General features: G+C 56.7%; 1 protein-coding gene across 1 annotated transcript in view; it reads left to right on the top strand.

Annotated features, from left to right (window-relative positions):
• Positions 1–23,751, top strand: part of LOC125281950 (ral guanine nucleotide dissociation stimulator-like) — a 210,109-nt gene that overhangs the window by 22,708 nt on the left and 163,650 nt on the right. The gene's annotated exons all lie outside the window — the stretch shown is intronic.

Here is a 23,751-nt window from a genome sequence, read left to right as displayed (position 1 = left end):
GACCCCCACCTCACCGGCTGTTGGAAAAATTGAACCTACCGGTGACTGTGGAAGAGCCTCGTGTAGAGAGCGGGGACATTTGAATATTTACAAGTCCGACCCAGGAGGCATATGGGCCTTTCGAAGTCTGGGCCCCCATGTTGCCAGCCCCACCCCTCCCTGAGCCTGTCCTGCACTACCCAGACTTGGTCAGGGCCCCCCCACCAAATGCATGGTGCTTTCCGCCTCCCTGCAGGGCTGCCCAGAACACACCTCGGCTGAGGGCTGCACCTGTGTTCTCCTACCTCCTCCCCCAGTGGGAGGGGCTATTTCCCTCCAAGCTACAACCCTGAACTCAGGGTTCCGGCCTCCTCATTCTCATACCCCTGCTGCAAATCCTGATTCCAATATGTGCCGTCTTTGACCTTGGGCAAGTGACTTTCTCTCTCTGGGCCTCGATTTCTTGTCTGTAAGATGGAATAGTACTACCTACTTTGCAGGGTTGTTCTGAGGGTCCAGCGTCACATACACCACAGTCGATGGTCAGGTGCGATCGGCATGACCTTCTGCTCTCATGGTTTATAGGAATCATCTACAGGGCCAGTCCTCTGACTTAATGGTAAGTGGACACTGGGTCATGTTGACATGTATAACCGTAAGCGTCCACACACGACAGAGCCGAAATGCCCACTGCAGCGTTCGGGTGCTCGTCACCATGTTCCAGCCGGTGTTTATTGTCCTCAAATCATTGCCCTTTTTACACCTCTGGCCGAGAGCTCCAGAGGTAATGTGAGTTTCTTCCATCAAGAGTTGAGGTGCCCCATTGCCCTTAAACCTGGTTGCAAATTATTTGACTCTTAACCTATGAAACTTTAATCCTTTGTGTATGTGTGACACGTGTTCATGAGAAAATACATTTAAGCAAAAAGAAAAAGCTCACACCACCCAGGATAAGCAGTTAAGTTTTTGATGTACGTCCATACACACACATGCTCCGCCCACACAGTTTGGGACTTAGTCCTACATTTGTGAGCTGATACTAAACAGACTGCTGTGTAATCTGTTGTGTTTTGCTTTACAGTCTAGAATGAATATACTTTCGCGCAGATGTGTGAAATCTTCCAGTTGAAAAACAGACCTGGAGAACAGGTCAAAATACAAAATCCAGTGCGATGCTGGTAACAAGGAAAGGACCTAACACGAAATTCCACCAGATGATTAAAAGTAAAACAAAGGTCAGGGGTACCCCAGAAACGCTAACAGAAAGAAATCAGGGGCCAGATTTTCACATGAGGCAAAGCAGGAACTCAAGGCCTAGAGCACACACGGTGAGGACAGCTGAAGGAGTGTCTTGGCCTACGAGGCACCAACACAAACTTGTTTCTGACTCTTCTTCTCTCTTCCCTAAGCCTTTCGGGCTCAGCTACTCCTCTGGTCCTTTCTCCAGGGTCCAAATGCCCCAGGGGCGTGTCCTCTTTCCACCCGTGGCCAGGCTGGGTCCGCCCTCCCCGGAGGTTTTCTGTGTGACCTCCTTCTGCTCCCAGGGCATAGCTTCCGGAGGACAGGCTGTCTTGGCCTTTGGCACTTCATCCGATGTTCGCCTATCGAGCATTCTTCTATTTCTTTGGAATAAATTAATCCTGCAGGGATCCAGAGCATTTTCCTCCCCCAGGGCCCAGGAGAACAAGTGTTCTGGAAGGATCGGGGCACTTCTTTCCTTCTCCAGCAACACGGAACTGCACTACAGCTAAAACAGTTAAATTATTTATTCCTCACAAAAGTCCTGAGCTGAGGGCTAGCTGGTTTTCCACGTGAAAATATAAGCCAGGCTTTGACTTTTCTTGGTAAAGTTTACATATCCATAAACAAAGAAAAACATGAGTCTGAATAAAGAGTTTTCTCCGGGGAACGAGAGGACCAGCACATCAGGAGAAAATGTTCGCTATGAAGAAGTCAGACGTGACCGCTCCCAGACCCAAGCTGTCCGAAGGCGCTCGCTGGGAAGCCGCTTCCCCTCCTGAGCCTTCGCGTGCTCAGTTCTATTGGGATGTTTACTGAGCACCTACTATACGTCTGGTCCTGTGATAATAGCTGGGCCCGCAAAGAATAAAATACAAGCCCTCCCCGGCCCTCCCCCCGGAGCTCCCTGGGCAGCAAGTGCATACCAGGGAAGAGAGGGGGGCAGAGGCGCTAAGGAATCAGAGCAGGGCTCCGGCGGGGGGCTCGGGCAAGAGGAGAAAGCCCTGAGACCAGCCAGGAAGGTGAAGAGGCATTTTCCAGGGAGAAAAGGCCTGGAGAGCACGGCAGGCAAGGCAGTGGGGACGGTGTGGCGTGTGCAGAGCCCCACAAGCAAGTCCTTGGGTCCCGCAGCTGAGGAGCTGGTGGGCAGGTCTGTCCTGCCGTTGGCTCTGCCCTGGCCCCGGAACAGGGTCCAGTGCATGGGCTCCAGCGCACATTGGGGAGGGATGAAGACAGCGGGAGAGGGGGCGGGGGCCAGGTTGGGAAGGCTCAGGCGCCATGCTTGGGAGGCTGGCATCTGTCCTGGGGATGGTGGCAAGAGGCTGAGGACTTGGCCCAGGAAGACATGGAGCCAGTGAGGTATTTGAGGAGACTGACCCAGGCTGCAGGGCAGAGGCCGGAAGTGGGATCTGAGCTCTACAGTCATCAGGCTGGTGAGCGAGGGGTCCGAGTGAGCAGTGGGTGCAGAGTGGGGAGGGCCCAGAGTGAGGAACCCTTGGGAGGCAGGATGGCAGGACAGGGACGGGGCTGGGGGGGAGGTGTGAGTCCAGGCTTCTCCTCTGTGGCCCCACAGATGACGGGCCCCCGTGCCACCTCCCCAGCGTGGACAACACCGTCCTCTAGAGGCCTGATGTTCTGCCCTCGTGCTGGTCCGTCCGCTCCCAGGGCAGGGACTGTGGCTGAGATGCCCGCTCCCTTGGAGCCCAGCACAGTGATCGCACAGGAAGATCTCTCTTGTCGGGACCAGGCGGGTGAGCGGGGCAGAGGAGCCTCAGAGGGACTGATGACCTTGACGGACTTGTGAGCATCTAAATGGGGCATCCTGGGGGCTGGGTGTGTGTGTGCATGTGTGTGCACGCGTGGTGAGCAACTCGTGTACTCCTGTGCCTCGGGCTGGGCCTCTTTCGTCCGCTCCCACGGTGCAGAAGGACAGGGATTGCGAGAGAGCCAGGGCGCAGCTCCAGCAGAGGGGACGCGGAACGGCTGCACAGCCGATGAAGCCCGAGCGCCCTCCGGAGAGATGGGGTCGCAGCAAAGCCACGGGGCCGCCACGCCTCAGGGGGGCCGCCTTGCCAAATGCCTCCGACCTGCCCAGACAGCCCACCCTAAGCAGCTAGAGCCCCGCTGTCGAAAGTAGTTTTCTCTTTCAAATATTCGTAAATGAGAGGAAGCCATGTGTTGGTAAATGCTTACCGCCTGTTCACTCGGAGACTGCGTAATCTCTGAGCTCAGCATCTCACAGGGTTTGCACGGGTCCAAAGGGCGGCCCTTCACCCTGGCGTCAGGTCCAACAAGCCCTCCGCCAGGCACCCCCGCGAGCGGTGGAGGGCCATGTGTCGGGCCGGGCCCTGTCGTCCTGCAGGGATCGAGGCCATGCCTGGGTCCAGCCAGGCCTCACGAGCACAGGGTCAATGCTCTATGTCGTCAGTGGTGAAATGAAGTGAGAGTACTTCCCTCCCCTAAAGAGCAACATTCGGTCTGCACAACAAACATTTATTGAGTGTCTAGTGTGTACGGGCCGCCGTTGTGCCTGGCTGTTCTGGGGCGTAGTGGGGTTGAAATCGGACCTGTCCCGACATGGACCCAGCCCGGCTCCAGCAGGCTAGGGGCCCCCAGGCAGGCTCTCTGTGCTCCGGGCACGTTACTTCCCGGGTCCCGGCTCTGCGTCGGGCACAGAGTAATAGGGGTTCAAGGAGTATTTGATGAAAAGAAGATCAAAGTCCCCCTGTCCACTGGTTAGGGTCCAGCTGGGCTGCAGGGTGCCTGCCCTTCAGCAGGGATTTTCCCCGGCCTAATACTGAGTAAAAGGATAAAGTCACAGGAGAACCCCCGCTATGGCATCATTTAACAAAGTCCAAGCGTGGACAGGACACACCTTGGTAAGAGTATGAGGCAGAGCGGGGTGCTGACGCTGAGTGCGGGCCGGGCGCAGTGGCCGTCTGAGGGTTCAGCGGGTGGGCCAGCGGTGCCCGTGTTACAATTAGACATATTCTTTTTTTTTTTAATGATTTTTTATTATATTATGTTAGTCACCATACAGTACATCCCCGGTTTCCGATGTAAGGCTCGATGATTCATTAGTTGCGTATAACACCCAGTGCACCATGCAATACGTGCCCTCCTTACTACCCATCACCAGCCCATCCCATTCCCCCACCCCCCTCCCCTCTGAGGCCCTCAGTTTGTTTCTCATAGTCCATAGTCTCTCATATTTCATTCCCCCTTCTGATTACCCCCCTTTCTTTATCCCTTTCTTCCCCTACCGATCATCCTAGTTCTTATGTTCCATAGATGAGAGAAATCATATGATAGTTGTCTTTCGCTGCTTGACTTATTTCACTTAGCATTATCTCCTCCAGTGCCGTCCATGTTGCAGCAAATGTTGAGAATTCGTTCTTTCTGATAGCTGAGTAATATTCCATTGTATATATGGACCACAACTTCTTAATCCAGTCCTCTGTTGAAGGGCATCTCGGCTCCTTCCACGATTTAGCTATTGTGGACAATGCTGCTATGAACATTGGGGTGCATATGGCCCTTCTCTTCACTACGTCTGTATCTTTGGGGTAAACACCCAGTAGTGCAATGGCTGGATCATAGGGTAGCTCAATTTTTAACTTTTTAAGGGACCTCCACACTGTTTTCCAGAGTGGCTGTACCAACTTGCATTCCCACCAATAATGTAGGAGGGATCCCCTTTCTCCACATCCTCTCCAACAATTGTTGTCTCTTACCTTGTCAATTTTTGCCATTCTAACTGGCGTAAGGTGGTATCTCAGTGTGGTTTTGATTTGAATTTCTTTGATGGCTAATGATTTTGAACATTTTTTCATGTGTCTGTTAGCCATTTGTATGTTTTCATTGGAAAAGTGACAATTAGACATATTCTTTGTAAATAAAAAATACTTTGTATATATGAAGAAAGAGAAAGCCAACGGTCTCGTCTATTTCTGGAGCACCATTGTGTTTGAAACGATGCAGTTGCATGGAGGGTACTTCCCCACTTCAGACACCGTGCACCTGTCCCAGACGCCCCGAGACAGCGGGCAGGCTGAGAGAATGGGGACAAAAGGTGACTTCCACAGGAAACAGGGAAGCCAGCCCTGCCCAACGGGTCGTTGGCTGCCACTGTGGTCGGCTGCTGCCGGGTGCTCAGGCGGGAGGAGAGGACAGATGCGAGAACTATCTTAACCCATCCAGACCAGGAATTAAGACAAGTAAAAATAGACAGCTAACAGTAAATGGGGAGAAAAGAGGAAGTCAGGCGCTAACCTGCACTTGAGAGAGGCCCAAGGTGACTCAAGGTAATTTTCCTCTGCACCTGCTGTTCCTGTTGCCCTAGAACGCTCTTTCCCCTTCCCTCCCTGATAACTCTGACCTACCTTTCATTCGTTCAGATACCACCTCCTCCAGGAAGCCCCCTGAACCTGCCTCCCTGATTCCCAAGTTAGGGTGACCCTCTGCACCCCAACACACCCCTCAGTCCCTCGTCACGTCCCTCTGACCATGAGGCTCATGTCCTCTGTGCCTGTCCCTGGGCTTCCGACCTACTGGCCAGCCTCCCCCTCACTGGCTCCTGGCTCCGGAGCCTCGGTTCAGCCCCTCTCACACGGCACTTTTCAGAAGACAGGGTGCTGCCCTACATCCCGTCCGGTGCAAAGAGCATGGGCATTAGAGGCAGAATGACCCCTACAAGCCCACCCTCAACCCTTCACCAGCTGCAAGGGGGGAGAGCCAGGCAGACCCCACGAGGCTGGCATGAGTGATAGGTGGACCCTCAGGAAAAGTCAGACGCTCCTGCTCCACCCTGCCCTGGACTCACCCCTCCTTGGGACCGTCTGCAGTGCTACCCAGCCTGTCCGGGTTCGACGGAGGTGAGGGGCAGGCTGTGGTAATGACGGCAAAGTCTGCGGACTGCTCGCCCAATCGCTGCTCAGTGCCTGATGCATACACAGGCCTTCTCTTATCGATTGTCCCTGCAACGCGACGACAATGTGCCACCCCATCTGGTAGATCAGGACCGAGGCTCATCTTGTCAGCTGTTGACCCAGGAGCGAACGGTGGGCAGTGTGAGGATACGCACCTGGGTCAGTCTGCCCCCAAAGCCCAGGCCCCTGCCCGAGGCCGACCTGCTTCTCTGTGCGTGGTTGGAGCCTTCCCCGGCTGGACAGGCTCACCCCGTGGGCCATTCGGCTCCTCTTCAGGGGGTTCTAGCATTCGCTTGGCAGTTAACAATAGCTCCCTCACTGGAATACTGTATTAGTAGGGATTTTCAGACCATTTGGCCAAAGTCGATCAAATCTATAGCTCCAGGACCGTGAGAGTTCAAGGCCATCACCTCACAGTGCTCTGTAAATCCACTGGGACCTGTCTCCGCACACACAGTGCATGTTGGCATAGACACTGGGGTGGCCTGGTGGCTTCCCTGTCTCCCCACGACCCAGGGCAGTGTTTTCAGCTGGGTCCTGAACGAAGCTCAGAGAGGACAGAACAGGGCCTCAGGAACCCAGAGCAGGGCCTCCAAGGCCAGACTGGAAATACCACCTTCCCAAAAGAGAGGGGATTCATTCTCTCAGGGCTCTTGAGGGAGCCTGTGGAGGCCAGTCCATGCAGGTCACACTCTCTCTCACCAGCCCAGGAGGGTGGTCCTTCTCCTACCCACAGAGAAGGCTCGGAAGTGCTGGGCTTGCCTGGGCCCCGGCCAGGAGCTGGGTCCCTTGGGCCAGCTCAGGTCAGAGTGGCAGTGGGGCTCTCTTGTCCCATCTCTGTCCCTCTTCACCTCCAAAGCCAAAGCCAGGCTGACCCCAGGGTCAGGGAGGGGCAGAGGCCTGGAGGCCCCCCTGCTGCCTAGCCCCAACCCTCCTTTCCAGGTGTGCACTTACACCTGTGTGTTTGCCTCTGCACGTGCACACCTGGGAGGAGGGAGACCGAGAGCTAGCTGGTGGACAGCTATCCCTGGGACCCGGGTCACCCCCTCCTCCGTTCACCCCGACCCAGAGACGTCCTTAGTCCTTATCAAGCACTGGAGCCCTTCCAAGGCCTACGCTCAGCTCAGCTCGGGGCTTTACAGAAGGAAGGTGCCCCTTCCACTTCCCCCCACGCATCTAGGAACATTCCTGCTAAGAGGGTGGAGGCCGCAGGCACTGAGCAGGGGCTCCATGGGAGAGACACCCCACCCTGCATGGGAGGACTGGGGACGCTGACATCAAATGGTCTGGAAGGGCCTGGCCGGGAGAGTCAGCCAAGGTGCATTTTGTTAAAAGCAACACAGGCTTTGGGTCCCAGGCATTTTCATTACCTGAAACACAGCCCTTGACCTGCGAGTGGGTTTAAGAGCTCGTTCCCGCTCCTACTGGGGATCAGACCCTGGAGAAGGAGACAGCTCCTCCCCCGCCAGACAGGGGGCTGCAGGCAGGATGGTGTCCACCTGCTCCCCTTTCAATCAGGGACTGGAAACCCAGGAGAGGGGGCACAGGAACCTAGGGGCATCTTGCACCTCGTCCCCCCACCCAGAACTTGCCCGCAGCCTTCACCTGCAGCATCCCACACTGACCCCCACCCCTCCTCTACTCCTCTCTAGCCGCATCCCCTCCTGGACTGGCCATTCTTGGTTCTGACCTGGGCCTCAATGCCCAGCCTCAGGTCAGCACCATGACCTGGGTTCCCTGGACAACGGAACCAGGTCTGCCCTCCGAGGCAGCCCCTGCATGTGGGGGCGTGGCACACCCTCAGGGCCCCTCCGTGTCCCTCACCCTAGCAACCAGATTGGGGACTGAGGAGGTCAGGGGCCAGGCCAGCCTCCTGCAATGACCTCTGGGCCCCAGGACTTGTCCTTGAGCATTCTCAGTACCACCCGGTGTCTCTCCTTCCTCCAAACCTGCCCCCACAGAGCCCCCCCCCCCCCGACGCCTGTCCAGCTGGCAGCCAGTCTTGGGCCTGTGGGAGCCACTCTGGATGCCACTCACCCGCCCCACCCCTGGACAAGCCCCAGCCTCTCACCCCACAGCTCTGTGCGTCAGCCCTGTGCCCCTGAGAAGCAGACCTCACATGGGACTGTATCAGGGGACAACTGTGAGATAATACAGGGAAGAAGCAGGAGCGCCCATCAGACCCTCGGCCGGAGGGAAAAGGGTCCCTCGGAATCCACATCCCCTGAGCCTCGGAACGTGACCTTACTCGGAAATAGCATCTTTGCAGATGTGAAGCCACGGTCGGACGAGGTCATCCTGGATTAGGGCAGGCCCTAAACCCGACCTGAGGACAGCTGCCCTTCTGTTTTTCGTGCACAGTGTTGGCCCGTATTTAATGAGTCTCTGAAAGGGGATCTAGAGACAGATTCCCCAATGCACCTACAATGGTGTTCACTGAGCGTCCACTGTGTGTGTCAGGGATGCAGAGACAAGTCAGCAGGTGCCCGCACCCCCAGACCTCCCCACAGTGCCAGGGCCCTGCTCCAGGCCACGCTCCAAGGCGGTGGGGAGGCAGGCCTCAGGCCCGGGTCTAGGGCCCCTGCTCTGCATGCTTGCCCCCAGGGGTGCTAGGAGGCTTGCTAAGCCTGGTGTCAGTCCTTCCTTCTCAGAGACAGCCATTCAGCCCGTGCCAGGCACAGAGAAGCACAGAGCTTGGAAGCAGCAGGGCGTGGCCCCCCCTGCACTGCTCCCCAGCTGAGTGACCGAGTGACCGTCTCGTGCCACTGCAGGGATCTAAGTCAAACGGGGCGACCCTCCCCAACGCCATGGCACCCTGCCCCAAACAGAAAGAGGACTCTGGATTCGTGGGTACTGTGGGGGTTTTCCTACAACCATTTGGAACCGGTTCTAATGAAATGCTTTTTAAAGAATCATAAATGGAAGTGCCGAGTCGACCCGTAATTCTGCTCTTTCCCTTACTGTGAAACCTTTCTTTAGTCAAAAGTGCATCGATGTAAAATAACCTCTCCTCCAACAGACCAAGTGCTGCCCTGATCTCTGCATCCGTCTTCCCAACCCCCAGACGGGTCAGGAGGCCGCCTCACCACTTCCCCGTGCTGGCGGCAGCCGGCTCCGGGGTCCAGTCTTCCCGAAAGCAGTTTGTTCTCACCCTGAGTTTTGCCAGCGTAGCACGAAGGCTAAGCACCTGCCCTCACCGCATCGGCGCCCTGGCTTAACTTCCTGGTTTATCTGTGTTTGACGTGTTGGACGAATGCTCAGCTGATGATTCTGTGGGAAAAAATCCACCCAGAGAAACACATGAAAGACACGTGCGGCGACGCTCTCAGATCCTTTACGCTTGCAAACCTTAGCAGAGCTCTTCCTAAAATCTCAGCATTTGCAGAGAGACCCGCAGGGTGACGATAGTGCCATCTGTCAAATCGTAGCGTTATCTACGGACTTTATTATCGGATCTTCACCACATTTCTTGAGATAAGAACGAGTATCCCATTTCACACCACAGAACGTTGGGGGCTAGAGCTGCCCAGCGTCTTGCAGCTGGTGATTATTGGAGCCGAGGGTTCCTGGATGCCTGCTCTCTTCGAGGGTCTCTGGTCAAGCCTCTCCCACTGACCCCCACCCCACAGCACGCTCTGGGCCAGGACTCCCGTTGGACCTACTTCAGAAAAGTCAGGCGTGGAGGCGTCCCGAGGCAGCTCTGGAGATGGGAGCCAGGGCCACGTGTCTGTCCATCCCCAGAGGCCCGGTGAGCCCTCGGGGCACAGCGGAGTGGAGCATCGATCCTTTGCCACCAAATCTGATCCCCATCACGCACCAGCACCTTAACTCAGGACATCTTTGTTATCCTGGACTTCCGGCACGTCCCCCACCTGCGTCCTAGCCAGGGCTACTGGTGGCCACAGGGCTGCCCTCCTTGTCCAGCCTGGCACTCAGGTCCCCAGCCTGGCCTGGTGGAGCCCCCTTTGCCCCCAGCTGGGGCCTTGGCTTGACCTTGACTGCCCTCCTCAGCGGACGCTATGGCCATAGGGAGCCCGCCAGGCCCCCTAATAGCAGTTGCCCTGCTGGACAGCTGCTTGCTGGCAGAGGGGTCCAGTCCTCACTGCTGCCTGCCATGGGACGTGGCCCTTGGTGCAGGCCGAGCTGAGCAGAAGGCTGGGGGGTGGCACCCAGAGTCTGGCAAGGCTGTCCAGCTGCTCTGCCCACGATCGGATTGTCCTATACCTCCCCGCCTAGGGTGCTCCATGGCTCCCTGGTGCCCTCAAGATGACCTGCAGCCCTCGGCGTGGCCCATGCAAGGCTGGCCTGTGCGGTCTCAACTCCTGCTCCCCACACACCCAACTGCCTCCCAACTAGAAGAGGCTCGGCAGCGTCTAATTCTCCAGGCCCTTCCAGACCCGTCCATGCCATTTTGCCTTCCCCACGTCCCCAGGCAGCAAGCCTCCTCCTTGGAAGTACCCTGGCTTACCCAGCAGGTGCACCCCGGCCCGTGTCCTATCTCACTTTGTAATTAGAAGGAGTGACTCTGAGAACAGGGTGCTAAGTCGGGGTCTAGGGATGGCAGGCACTCAGACACGGACGGAGCCAGATCACGGAGGCACCAAGGGGAGACAACTGCTGGCCCAGCAAACGGACGCAGAAGCAGTTCACCCAAAACAAGATGCTAAGTGAGGTCGCCAGCGTGTTGCCAGGCAGGGAGGGGCCCCCTGGAGTGGGCGGGGTGGGGGGGGCATATGAGCAGAAGCTGGGCTGCCTGCCGCCTGGCTTACCCAGGACTGTTCCTGCACTGAGAGCCCCACTCCCCAGGATCCCCTCCATCCAAAAGGTCCTCGTGGAGGCCCCTTCGTGGCTCAGAGGCAGGACCATCAGGCGAACAGGCTGGGGACCTTACCATGGGCCCTTGTTATTGACCAGGTCACTGAAAACTCCCAGTGAGCTCAGAGCTGGGTGCTCCCCACACAATTCTACACACCCTCCCAGACCCTGTACACGTGGGCCCCATCGGACAGTGAGAGCCCCACTGGGTGGGCTTCGGTGTGAGTCACGTGAGACAGCAGGTTTGGGCCTGGGTGGTGGTCTTACATGAACGAGTGAGTATGTGGCCTCCCCTTCTCTTTAAAGCTGCTTTGCAAATCAAGGACTGAGCCCAGGTCGCTCCTGCCTCGCCCCCGCCCCTCCCCTGACAGAAGCAGCCCTTAATCGGACCCTGTCCTTGCCCTGCCTCCCCTCTCGGGACAGCAGCCAGAGCCGCTCTGGGAAGCCTAAGGCAGCGCTCTGGCCCAGAACTCCCAGTGTTCCCAACATTGGTGTCATCGAAACCGCATCCAGCTGGTTAATTCTACACGTATCTATTTTTCACCATGAAGAAGAAAGGCCCTACCGGAAGTGTGGCGGGTGGCCTGGGATAAATTGTGGCAAAGCCAGGGTGGCTGATGCAGGGGAGCGAGGGGCGAGCAGCCAGGGGCGAGCAGCCAGGGCGGAGGTCACGGAGGACATGGGATGAGAGCCGTTCTGGGCTCAGAATCTCCAAAGCGTCATAGCCTGGAGCCAGCTGACCACAGGGAGCTGGCCTTGGCCACACGATGCCACGGAGCACCTTCCCAGCCCGGGCACCCAGAAAGGACATGGGGTACTCTTCTCTCTTCATGGCCCACTCCGTGGCCTGGGAGTAGGGCTCTAGCTCGCTGCTCCTGGGGGCTCCCTCTCAGGGCATCTGGGCTGCCGAAGGTGGTGACATGCAGCCCCTCCTCTCCCCCATGTCCCCTCTGCACTGCCTTCTGGCCTCCTCCATGTTCGCTTTGGCTTAGGGTCCAGTGTGAGCAGGGGCTTGCTTGCTTGCTTTCTTTCTTTCTTTCTCTCTCTCTCTCTCTCTTTCTTTCTTTCTTTCATTTTTTTTTAAAGATTTTATTTATTATTTGAGAGAGAGAATGAGAGAGAGAGAGCATGAATGGGGGCAGGGTCAGAGGGAGAAGCAGACTCCCTGCTGAGCAAGCCTGATGTAGGACTTGATCCCGGGACTCCAGGATCATGACCTGAGCTGAAGGCAGTCACTGAACCAACTGAGCCACCCAGGGGCCCCAGGGCCTTCCTTCTTTGCTTTTGGTGCCATCCTTGTGAAAAGAGGGTCATTTTAAAAAAATCTATTTTAGTTCTTTTTTTTCTGACATTCAGTTCCTTATATTTGGTTAACGATTACAGTTAATAGAGCTCCTTAACCATGAGGTTGAGGAGGGTGTGTAGGAGACTGTTGGTCTCCCAATATCCATTATCCCCTTCTCCCTTTCTAACAGAACTTTTATATTGCTGGAGATGGCAATGTGCCCAACTGAAAAATGACATTTCCCATCCTTTCTTCAAAATAGGAGTGAGGAGCCATTATGTGAGGCTTCTAGGAACGTTTAAATGCATGACCCTCTTCCTCATTCCTCCTTCCTGTTCCCCAGAGGTAGGATGTGATGGCTGGATCTCTAGCAGCCATTTTGTACCACAAGATGATAGGATGGCAGTGCAGAAAGATCGGAGGCACCTGGGTCTCTGGTGACTGTAGTTCCAGATTTTTCTAACATGAGAAAAAACAAACTTCTATCTTGCATAAACTGCCACTATTAGAGGTTTTCTGTCACTTGTTGCCTAGTCTTAATGGCTACAGAAGGTATAATCCTGATCTCCGTTGTACAGAAAGCAGCATCATGCACCCACTCTGGGCTGGTCCCCAAGCTGAGATCTGCACACACTCTGCCTCAGTAGTCCTCACTGTGGCTCTGTGAGGCAGCTGCCAGGGCCCCTGATATCGGGGAGGAGACTGAGACCAGAGAGAACAGAGGACTTACCACGGCAGAACTGAAGTCCCCCTAATCGGGGTGTCCCTCCTGCTCCAGCCGAGACACCCCAGGGAGTAAACACGTGATGCCGGAGATGTGGGCTTCTGGACACACAGCGAGAAAGCGACTTGGGTAAGTCGAGTATCCTGAGCCCCAAACCACAGGATTGAGGCCTTGTCTGTTCATGGCGGCAACAAGTCATCTGTGCAGTGGTGGCTTGAACCCTTGGGGACTGAGTCTCCCCACCCTTGAAGGGGGCGGGATGGGTGGGGCTGCTGTCAGCCATGGAAACCCCTCCCGGCTCTGGGATTCTGGTGCTGTGCGCTCGAAGACTTCTGCCTGCTTTGTCTGTTTCTAACCCTCCCTGTCCCACAAAGGGGGCAGCCCCAGAGAAGCTCACTGAGCCCCTGCCCAGGCTGGGAGGGAAACTTTTCTGTGGTTCGAGAACCTTCTGAATCAGGCAGGAGCCCTGTGGAAGCGAAAGAGGAAGTGTCCTTGTGTCTACCTCCCTCTGGTGACATCATGCTTCCTTGCTTTGTGCAGAACCTACAGGTCTGCGGCCCGCCCGTCCCCTGGGAGCACCTCACGCAGTTGCTGTTCCGGAAGGGCACATACACAGCCCTGGGCCGGCTCTCCTGGAAACAGGAAATGCTGGTGTGGGGCTGGAGATCCGTTCAGAGGGTTTTCTGGTCTCCTTAGGGGAGGACGGCTCCTTGAGGTCAGTCAGGTCCTGTTCACCAGCACATCCCACGGGGGTGGCCCTCAGTGCAGGGGAGGAGGCCAGCTGGAGGGTCCTGCAGGTGAGTCTGGCAGGCCTCGGAGGGCCCAGGAACCACAGACGGGACAGGTTCCAGCCCCAGCTTTGCATGTAGGAGCCAGGTGACCCCGGGCAAGTTGCTTGCATCTAGTAACAGCGCTTCTCCCCAGGAAGGTGGAAACCGGATGACCCCAAGGGCCCCGTGTGGATCCCGGCACCGCCGGCCAGCTACGCAGCCCTGGGCAGGTCAAGACCTTGATCTCTTCATCTGTCAAATGCAGCTCGAAGCAGTTCAGGCCAGAAAGAAAACTGGGCAGCACGGACTTGAAAGGCCCCCCACAACGGAGCAGGCTCTCGCTGAGCCCACCATGATCACATACGCCTCCACTCTGTGCACGCAGCAGGCACCAGTGAATGAGCGTGCCGGACAACTGTGTGCGATTACACAGTGGTGGAGAAGCAGGCGCCGGGTCAGACACGCACACACTCACCGACCACCCCCCTCTGTGTCCGCTGAGTGCCTACTATGTGCCAGGCCGTGGCAGGGGCTGAAGGTGCCACCACCCACGAGAAGGGCATAGTGTCCTCTCTTGGATCTTACACTCCAGCAGGCGGGGGACATAAAACAAATACAACAATGAAAGCCTTTCAGTCTGTATCAGAAGCCAGGATGCGGGAGAAGAGACCGAGGGAGCTGGAATCTAATGATGAGAGAGGCAGACTGGGGCAGAGCCCCCAACGGGCCCACATGTCATGTCCGGTGTGGCTGGAGAGTGTGCTGAGCGGGAAGAATGGGACAGGAGAGGAGGCAGTGACGAGGCAGGGCCAGATGAGCCAAGGTCTTCCTAGTCAGGGTGGGGAGGCTGAGTTTATTCTAAGTGCACTTGGCAGAAATAGGTGGTTTTCAACCAGGGGAGGGACGTCGGTCTGACATGGCCTCTGCCACTTACTAGCTCTGCACCAGGCTCTCCTTACCCTGTCTGTGCCTCAGTTTCCCCTTCTGTAGAATGGCACCCACACTGCCAACAACTTCAGATGGTTTTGGCTATTCGTGCCTTTACACGGTACCTAGCACGGAGGACGTGCTCAGTAACTGTCAGTGTGGTGGTTTTTAAAACAATGACTGCAAAATCTTGGGCACTCATCCCGCTGAGAGCAGGGCTGTGTGTCCTGTCCCCTCGAGTCTCCGGTTTGGTGAGCGCTCTAGCACTGTGCAGCCGAGGTCACGCAGCACGGCCTCCCGAGGCTGGGTCACGAAAGCCCTTGGACCGTCTGTCTGGTTTCCTCGGACAACTCGTCTCCAGATGTTTCCCCTTGGGATGCTCAGACGTGGCCGCCACGTGGTGAGGAAGCAAGGCCCCACGGTGAGGCCGCACGGCGGGCTCCCGCGGCCTGTCCCAGCTGAGCCCCGTCACCCTGGCATGGGAGTGAAGAAGCCTGCAGGTGGCTGCAGCCTCCAGCTGCTGAATGAGCTCCGTCACAGCTGGGGCCCTGGGTGTCATGGAGCAGAGACAAGCTGTTCCCCTGAGCCCCGTCCAAACTCATGCCCCCAGAATCCGTGAGCCCAGCAGCACAGTGACGAGTTCTGAGGGCTGGGACACAGCCACAGAGGATGGGGAGAGTCCGCCCCTGATGTGACATCAGCCACGCCCGCCTGGCCCACGTTGTCCTCACTCCTCAGGACATCTGCCTGTCTTGTCTTCTCTAGCCCTCACTGTGGTCTCTAACCATAGATAATCTAAACTTGTGGTTTGAGAACTTGTTTTTTAAAGATTTAATTAATTAATTAATTTGTTTGAGAGAGAGAGAGAGCTCGCAAGAGAGCACGGATCGGGGGCGGGGCGGAGGGAGAGGGACAAGCAGACTCTCCGCTGAGCAGGGAGCCCGACTCGGGCCTCGATCCCACGACCCTGAGATCACGACCTGAGCCGAAACCACGAGTTAGACGCTTAACCGACTGAGCCACCCAGGCGCCCCAAGAACTTGTTTTTAAAATGGCAGGATTCTTGGCTTCAAATGAAATCTCAGGCAAATCCAAGTGGAACTGGGGTGGTGAGGCCTGAGTGACCCTCCCCCGCCGCCGCCCCCCACCCCCTGGCACGGCGGCCCCTGGGCGGTCTGGGCACTCGGGGCCCCGGGAGCGCAGTCCTCCCTGGTGTGGACAGGAGGGTCTCTCTGTCTGTCCGGAACTAGAACGTGATCAGCAACAGGGGGCGTTACCGCAGCGGCAGCCGCCTTGCTGGCCGACGGCTCGCTGCACACGTCACACCCAGCCTCTGGTTTGCAGTCTGTCCTCGACACCCCAGGACACAGAGTGGCCATGTCACCCGCCCCTCCAGTCCTCTGCCCCTGCAAGGAATTGGCCTCAGGGGGCTTTACGGAATTCCATGAAGGGGTATAGAGAGAAGTCAGCCCAGGGCGAAGCGTGCGGGAGCTGCTCAGAAATGACCGACCAGGGGACGTTCGTACGACATCATAGGTGCTTCACAATGATTCAGGGGTCTCAGCTTCCTCGGGAATCAGAACACCTGAGTGCTGCTCTGGCGGCTCCATCCCGCTGGTGTGCCTCAGTTTCCCCACCAGTGAAATGAGGGGCCTGAGCTCAGTGCCCGAAGAGCCCATATGGCACCAGGCTATGGCTCCGGGCCGCACAGACTGGACTTGTTGGGGTCAGGGACGCTGTCCCTGCGGGCCCCTGCTCGGCCACAGCCTGGCACTTCTCTCTCCGGCTCCGGGTTCTTCTTAGGCTGGCGAGGGTGGAAGCATGTGTTCTAGCACCAGGGGGTGTCTGTGACCATCCTGCCTCCTGACTCTGGCCACAGCTGGAATCATGGGGCCCCCAGCCATGACTCCCGGCAGGCCTGCAGGAGTTCGGGTGGGAAACAGACTCCCATGGGGCCTGGACCAGCAGCCACTCTGGTCTCTCACAGGCCCAAAATCCAAAGAAAGGAGAGGAGGACCTACAAGCAGACACACCCAAAAGTTCTGGGTTTCTTGTTCATTTCTTCTTTGCTTATGCTTCTCTAAACCAGTGATTCTCAACTGGGGAATTCTGTCCCCAGGGGGCATTTGGTAATACCTGGAAACATTTAATGTCCCAACCGGGGGAGGAGGGGTTGCTGGTGTCTCGTGGATAGAGACCGGGGTGCTGCTGAAATCCTGCAATGCATAGGGCAGCCCGACAACAAAGAATTCTCCACCCCAAATTTCAACAGTGTCAAGGTTGAGAAGCCCTGGTCTAAACCAAATCCCATCCACTCTCCAAGCTTCACCTCCTCCAGGAAGCCATCCTTGGTCTGCTGTCCCTGATTATTCCTACTGGCCTTTAATCAGGTTTTCCAGCAATAGTAACCAGCCTCCCCCACGAGGGGAACAGCGTCTACCACCTTAAAAATCACCTTTCTTTGTTCACGTTTGTATCGTAAGATAAAACATCTACAGAGAAACACACATAACCTATGTACAACTTAGTGAAGTGTCATCAACGGGATCCCTTTTAACTGCCTTCCAGGCCAGGAAAGGAAACTGTCGCCCCGCCTCAGCTGCTCGACGGGCCACGTGACGTCATAGCCTTACCTGCCCTGAAGCAAACGCCGCCCCGTACAGAAATGGCTTTCCTGCAGGCTCTGTCTCCCCTTGTCATCTCCCATTGCCATCGCTAGACAAGGTGGTTCAACTGCGCCCTTTGGAAATACTAGAGTCTTTCCTTTTCGTTGCCAGTGTGGAAGTAATGAACTGACCTGCTTTCACCCCATGCAGGTGACCAGTCAGGGTCTTTGTTTACTCAGCCTGGACACATGGATGTGGACGTAGTTGAAAGTCTCAATCAGTTGCAAGTACGATGCTTTTTCCAGCTGAACTTGACCATCTTTGGCCAGTGGACACGTCTGCAAGTTTGGACCCAGAGATCTTTCAATATGACCCTGGTCTGTGGCGGCTTTCTTGCTCTCTGGTGTGTCCAGATGCTCCAGGCTCATCTTGTCTATTTCCTGCTGCAAACCCCGAATCAGCCATTTCTCCAAAAAGCCTTGGTTTATTTCTGTAAGAAACTGCATTTCAAGAGCACAGTGTGGACCCAGGGACGCTCATTTATACTGAGTTAGTCCTTTTTTTTAAAAAAGGCTTTTTTGGGGACACCTGGGTGGCGCAGTCGTTAAGCGTCTGCCTTCGGCTGAGGGCGTGATCCTGGCGTTCTGGGATCGAGCCCCACATTGGGCTTCTCCACTAGGAGCCTGCTTCTTCTTCTCCCACTCCCCCTGCTTGTATTCCCTCTCTCGCTGGCTGTCTCTCTCTGTCAAATAAATAAATAAAATCTTAAAAATAATAATAATGAAAATTTTAAAAATTAGAAGCTTTTTTGGTGGACAGAGCTAGGAAATATACCAATATTTCTTTTAACTATAAAGTGCTTCATGAGTTCAAACTGATACTTCCAACTCAAACTCCAGGCCTCCAGCATTTTGACTTAAAGTCTGTCGCACACCTGCTACCCCTTTCCTTGCACGTTTAGAATTCAGGCTCAAAGAACCTGATAATCACATCACAGTATCTCATAATTACTCATTTGCTCTCTCCCTCATCCCACACTCCACCGGCTTGGAGTAACAATACCAGTGTTACTACCACAGGGATGATTCCTGAGACAACCCACCGTCTCGCAGGCTCTCCCCAGTCTCACTCTGGTTTCTATGTCTCTCCTGTGCCTATGCCGTTGGTAGGATCTGCGATCCTGTGCGATCCTGTGCAATCCTAGATCCTCACAGACGTCTCTTAGCTTTGGTCCTAGAGCCAATCTTCCTTCCAGACTTTCCCTGGTTGCTCATTCTCCAGATGGTTTTTTGGGACCCTCAGACCCTGGCGGGAGCAGTCCCTGACTCCCCGCAGCCCGTGCCCGCTCACCTCTCCTGCCGGAAGGTCTGGTTTGCTGGAGGCTCGGTACTGGGCTCACATTTACTTTGCTGGGTATCTTACACATGCTTCTCCACTTTCCTCTGGCAGGAAGCATTGCCATTGGAAAGTCTGAAAACAATCGAATTTTCATCCCTGTAAGTCCCTCACTCTTTTTACCTAAATTCCTGAGGGATTTTCCTCCTTTTTCTTTAAAGGATTTTACTAGAATGTGTTTATATTCTCAAATACACGGTGTGCTCTTGATACGTAGTTCCAGCTCCAATTTCAGGGAAGTTGTCTGGAATTTCAGTGTTAGCGTTTGTCCATTCCTCGTCCGTGACCGCCTCGTGCAGGGGCTCCTGCTACCTCTATGTTGGATCTTCTTTGCCAACGGACCTCTGGTAGGCGAGGGTCAGCTTTCTCTGGAATGCTTTTTACCTGCGCCTTTGTTTCTTTTTGGATTTTAAGAGCGTTCCTCCTAGTCACTGTTTTGTTTCTCGCAAGGCTTTATCTACCGTGCTCTTTCTATTTTAGTCTTTATTTCCACAGTTGTTTATTCCTTTGTTTTGAATCTTTCCTGAATTTTGGTGCCTCCTATCCTGGGTTTTCTATCTCCGGTCTACACTGCTCTTTTCCTGGCTTTTACTGTGTCCTTAACATCTGTCAGCTCACCTTGGAATGAAGAGCAGGTTACTTTTCTCCTTTTTCATTTCACGTGGATCATTTTTGGTCCTGAAAACGGTAGGTCACAACTTTGGTCTGGTTTGTGGTGTGTCTTTCTGGACTGCTTTCCTTGTCTACCTGGGGTATTATTCTGCCTTTTATTCTCTCTTTTTACATAAGAACATCATTATGGAATTTTAATCTCAGTGCTTTTCTGTTGCTCACATTTGGGTGAGATTAGTTGGTTTCTGAGCTTTTAGGTGCTATGGTCTGGGACTGCTTCTCTAACTCTCTGAGCCTGCGTCTGCCTGCATCGGGCAAGACACATGGCTCGGTGTCTCACATTCGGGGCTCCCTGGTCATTCTGAGGGTTCACGAGGCTCGGCCCCCACACCTCCTGCAGCCCTTGTGCTCACCTGCTTTGGGACAGTGAGACTCCTGCAGCCAGTGGCTGTCCTCTGAGGCTGTGCACGCTGCTGGCAGGGTCCTGGGGCCGCTTGAGGGCTGTCCTGTTGTCAGGCCGCCCAGCTGCATCCTTCTTTTCCACCCATATGGATGTAGGGTCCTTTGGGGGCCAAGCCCCTACTCTGAGGCCCATCCTCTGACGGGTGGAGTGACGGAACTCCAGATGGGTTTAGGGAAACTGAGATCAGAGGGACCTGAGCTCCCTTTTCTGGGGAGAACCTGAACACTGTCAGCTTATCTCCACTTACTTCTATTTTGGGGGTCATGGGGACATCTTTATCTGAGTCTTGTCATAAATGCTGTTCTTTGATTTTGCTCTCCAATTGTTCTTTTTTTTTTTTTTTTAACATGGGGATTCGGGGGTATTTACAGCTAGGCTGCCCTCCAAACTGCCATCACCTGGAGGCTTCACAAGCCCTTCCATTCCTATGCCTGTTCCATTTGCTCCTCCCGGTAACCCGGAGCAGCATGCCATGTGACCGGCCCCGAGGGGGAAGCAACCTGGCCAAGGGCCCTCACCTGACCTGTGGCCAGCTGGGATTTGTCTCGGGAGATGACATCGTGGGCCGTGACAGCACCTGGCACCGCACCTGACAGCTAGCGAGCCACCCGGCATCCCTCACTTGCTGAGCACCTACCATGTGCCACACCCCGCGTGAGGATGGGGGTGGGGAGGGCAACTCACCACTGGGCAGCCCAGACTGTGGCCCCCACCACCTGCTGATTCTCCACCCAGACACCTCGCCGACCAGCCACTGCCCCTAGCGGGACCTCACCGCTGCTCCCTGGACGACAGAATATTGTGTGGTCTCTACCTTCACCCCATACCCGTTCAGTGTCCATACAGCCAGAGCCCTCTGGGGCTCCCTGCTCCCGAAGGACCCGGACCAGCCCCCTGGTGGGGCGTTCTGGACCATCTTGGCCTTCCTCATGTCTGTCTCTCTGGCCACATCCGAGCAGTGCTGTGTGCGGGCTGATACTCATGAGCTGCTAACCGCTCAGGGTTTCCCCTAGACTTCCTGCCACCTGCAGCACTTCCCGGATCTGGCCGCGGCCTGGAGGAGAGTTCCAAGCTCCCGGCCCGGGGAAGGGCTGACGGAGCAGTTCACAGAGAACGAGAGAGCCGGCTGCAGGCCGCCGCGCACCTCCGCGCTCCACGCTCCGCAGAAACACATGGGTGAGAGGCACCTGCCTGCCCCCGGCCCGGCCTGCCTCCCACAGTGCAGGCCAGCCAGCTTCCGTCCCCGGCTGAGTCCCCTGTGACAGTGAGGTGGGGATGAGGAAACCCCGGAGAATGCGGGGAAACTGAGGACAGAGGGGATTGGAGCCCTGGCCTGCACCTTCACACTGGGCTGAGGCAGCCTCACGGACATCTCTGCACCTCAGAGTGTGACAGAGTGTGGGTCCCCATGGGCGCGGCAGTGGGCGCCCCACAGAGGCCTTGCTGTTGAGCACAGAGCACGCGGCCATTCTCTGCGTAGACCAACACCCAAAGGTGACAGAAATGGGGCCACTTCAGCCACGTCAGGGCAGGTAGGTGAGGACTCAGAGGGTCAGAGACCCCACATCCAGGCCCCCACCCCCGGGAGCCCAGGACAGAGGGGCAGCGCTAGGGGACCAAGAATATGCCCACAGCTGGGAGCCAGCTGGCCACAAACCCATGTGGCACTGAGCCCGCCCCAGAGCCACGTGCCACATTTGGCACATGGTAGGAGCTGATCAGTGTTTGCAAAGCTGGAAATCCCACGAACACAAACAGAAGGGTACTCTGTCTCACAGATGAAGAAGCTGAGGGACTTGCACGGGTGACCCAGCAAGACTGGCAAAGCTAGGGTCTGACCTGGGGTTCTCTGAGCCCAGAGCCCTGGCTCCCAGCTGGTCCACATGTGGCAACATGGTCTGGACAGGCCACAGGGGCCCTGAGGCCAAGAGAAAGTGCCAGGTGCTGCCAGGGAGGGTACCTGTCCGGCCGGGGAGTCCCAGGCCCTTGCTGCGGTGGAATTGAGGCCTGGGTGAGTGCGGCCTGGCTCGGCAACCCAGAGTTTTCGGGAGGGAAGGACACCGCCTGCCCCCTGCAGCACTACAGGCCTTCCCTCCTGCCCAGCCCCTCCACATGCCGAGCTGTGCTGGGAAGAGGAAGAGCGTCTCAAACCAGTTCCCCAGGGTCTGGCCTGGCCCTGGGCCCCAGCTGTCCACCCTCCTGAGTCAGCTCTGACTTCCTGATGGACAGGAGCTGGGCCGGGGGCTACCTGGGCCCCGCGCCCTCTACATCCGAGCCCTGGCAGGCTGCCCGGGGCTGCGCCCGCATCCTCGAGCATGGACTGCATGCGCGCTGCGTGGCGGGTGCCAGTCTGGGTGGGGTGGGTGCAGCCAGAGCAAAGCTGAGGGGCCGCCTGGGAGTCAGAGGCCACGGGGCTCCGCGCGGAGACGCGTTATTGTCTGCGGAGGAGAGTCTCAGGTGCCGGACAGGACGGTATCTTCCCAGGGCCCCCCAGCCAGCACACCGCTGCCCTGGACTACGTGCTTGTGTCACCCCAAATTCGTGGTGACACCCTAACCCGCACTGGGGCAGTATTAGGAGGTGGGGCGTTAGGAGATGGTTAGGTCGTGAGGGCGGAGCCGGCCTCGCTCCACCATGTGGGGGCACAGTGAGAAGACTGAACCAGGAGGAGCCCCCCAGGAGCTCCCCCCAGCCGGCTCCCTGCTCTCAGGCCCCTGCCTCCAGACTGAGGATAAGTGTCTGTGGTGCCCGTTACAGTAGCCCGAGCTGACCGAGCGGGGGCCGAGCCCGGCTGTGAGTCCAGGAAACCTGAACCCCAAGTTCATGACAAACACGTGAAATAAATAGTATGTTAGGTGAGGATACATGCAGGCAGCAAAGTAAAGCAGCAGGGGTGGAGTGTGTGTGTGTGTGCGTGCTTGTTCCCGTCTCCGTGTATAGATGTGCGTATCGCTGCGTGTGTGCATGTACACACACGTGTCTGCCTGTGTGTGTGCACATCTGTACCTGAGTGTGCAGCACGTGTGTCACTGTGCATATGTGCACGCACGCGTCTGCATGAGTGTGTCTGTGTGCATGCATGTGTGTGCACGTCTGTATCTAGGTGTGCAGGCACGTGTGTCACTGTGCATATGTGCACACACGCGTCTGCATGAGTGTGTGCGTGTGCGTACCCGGGCATGCTGGGGGAGGTGGGCCGGTCTTCTCATGGCTGGAACCTGCCCTGCGGTGGAAGCTCCCACTTGACCTTGCTTGTTCCTGGGGTCTGTCCCAGGCACGTGGGGCAGCTCTGTCTCCTGTCTTTACTCCCTCTCTGCACCCGGGCCTGGCTGGGGGCTGACCCACGCAGACCTCGCCCGCTCTCCATCAGCCTGGGGCTGGAGGGGGGGCAGCTCGGCCCCGGCAGCGAGGGAAGTGGTGAGGACGAGGCCAGCAGCACTGAGCCTCCGTGGAGCACCTGCTGCCCGCTGGGCACCGTGCCGGGGCCTTAGTGGCATCGCCCTGAACCCTCCCGAACCGGGAAACCTCATCATGTCCACGTGAGGGCTGAGGATTCCAAGGCCAGCAGAAGTAGCATTTCATGCCCAGGGTCCCAGAGAACAGGCTCCCCACACCGGAGTCCCCTGCCACCAGACCTGGAGGTGGCTCGCCCAAGGGCATACGGGCCTGGAAGCCAGTCTCCTTTCTGCTGCAGCCCAGGCAGATGGGCCCAGAGATGGAGCATTCATTCATTCATCCATCATTCATTCTCCATGACAAGGTGGCCAGCGGTGCACCGTGAGCCCCGAGGACTGGCTAACCCAGAGGCAGGAGACACGCTCCGCTCCAGCTCTGCTTCTGCATCCGAGAAGTGAGGGTCCTAACACCTCCCTCATGGCGAGATCAGGGCTGGCGTCCTGCCAAGTGCACAGGCTGCCTCCTGAGATGCCCCTCCCCTCCTGCCCTCAGTGTCGCAGGGGAGCTCTGGTCTGAGGGGCCAGCAGTCTGCCCCGTGGGAGGACGAGGGGC

The sequence above is a fragment of the Ursus arctos genome, unplaced genomic scaffold, assembly GCF_023065955.2.
Source record: "Ursus arctos isolate Adak ecotype North America unplaced genomic scaffold, UrsArc2.0 scaffold_16, whole genome shotgun sequence".
Lineage (NCBI taxonomy): Eukaryota > Metazoa > Chordata > Mammalia > Carnivora > Ursidae > Ursus > Ursus arctos.
Note: the sequence above shows the minus strand (reverse complement) of the source record. Positions and strands in the feature narration are given on the sequence as shown.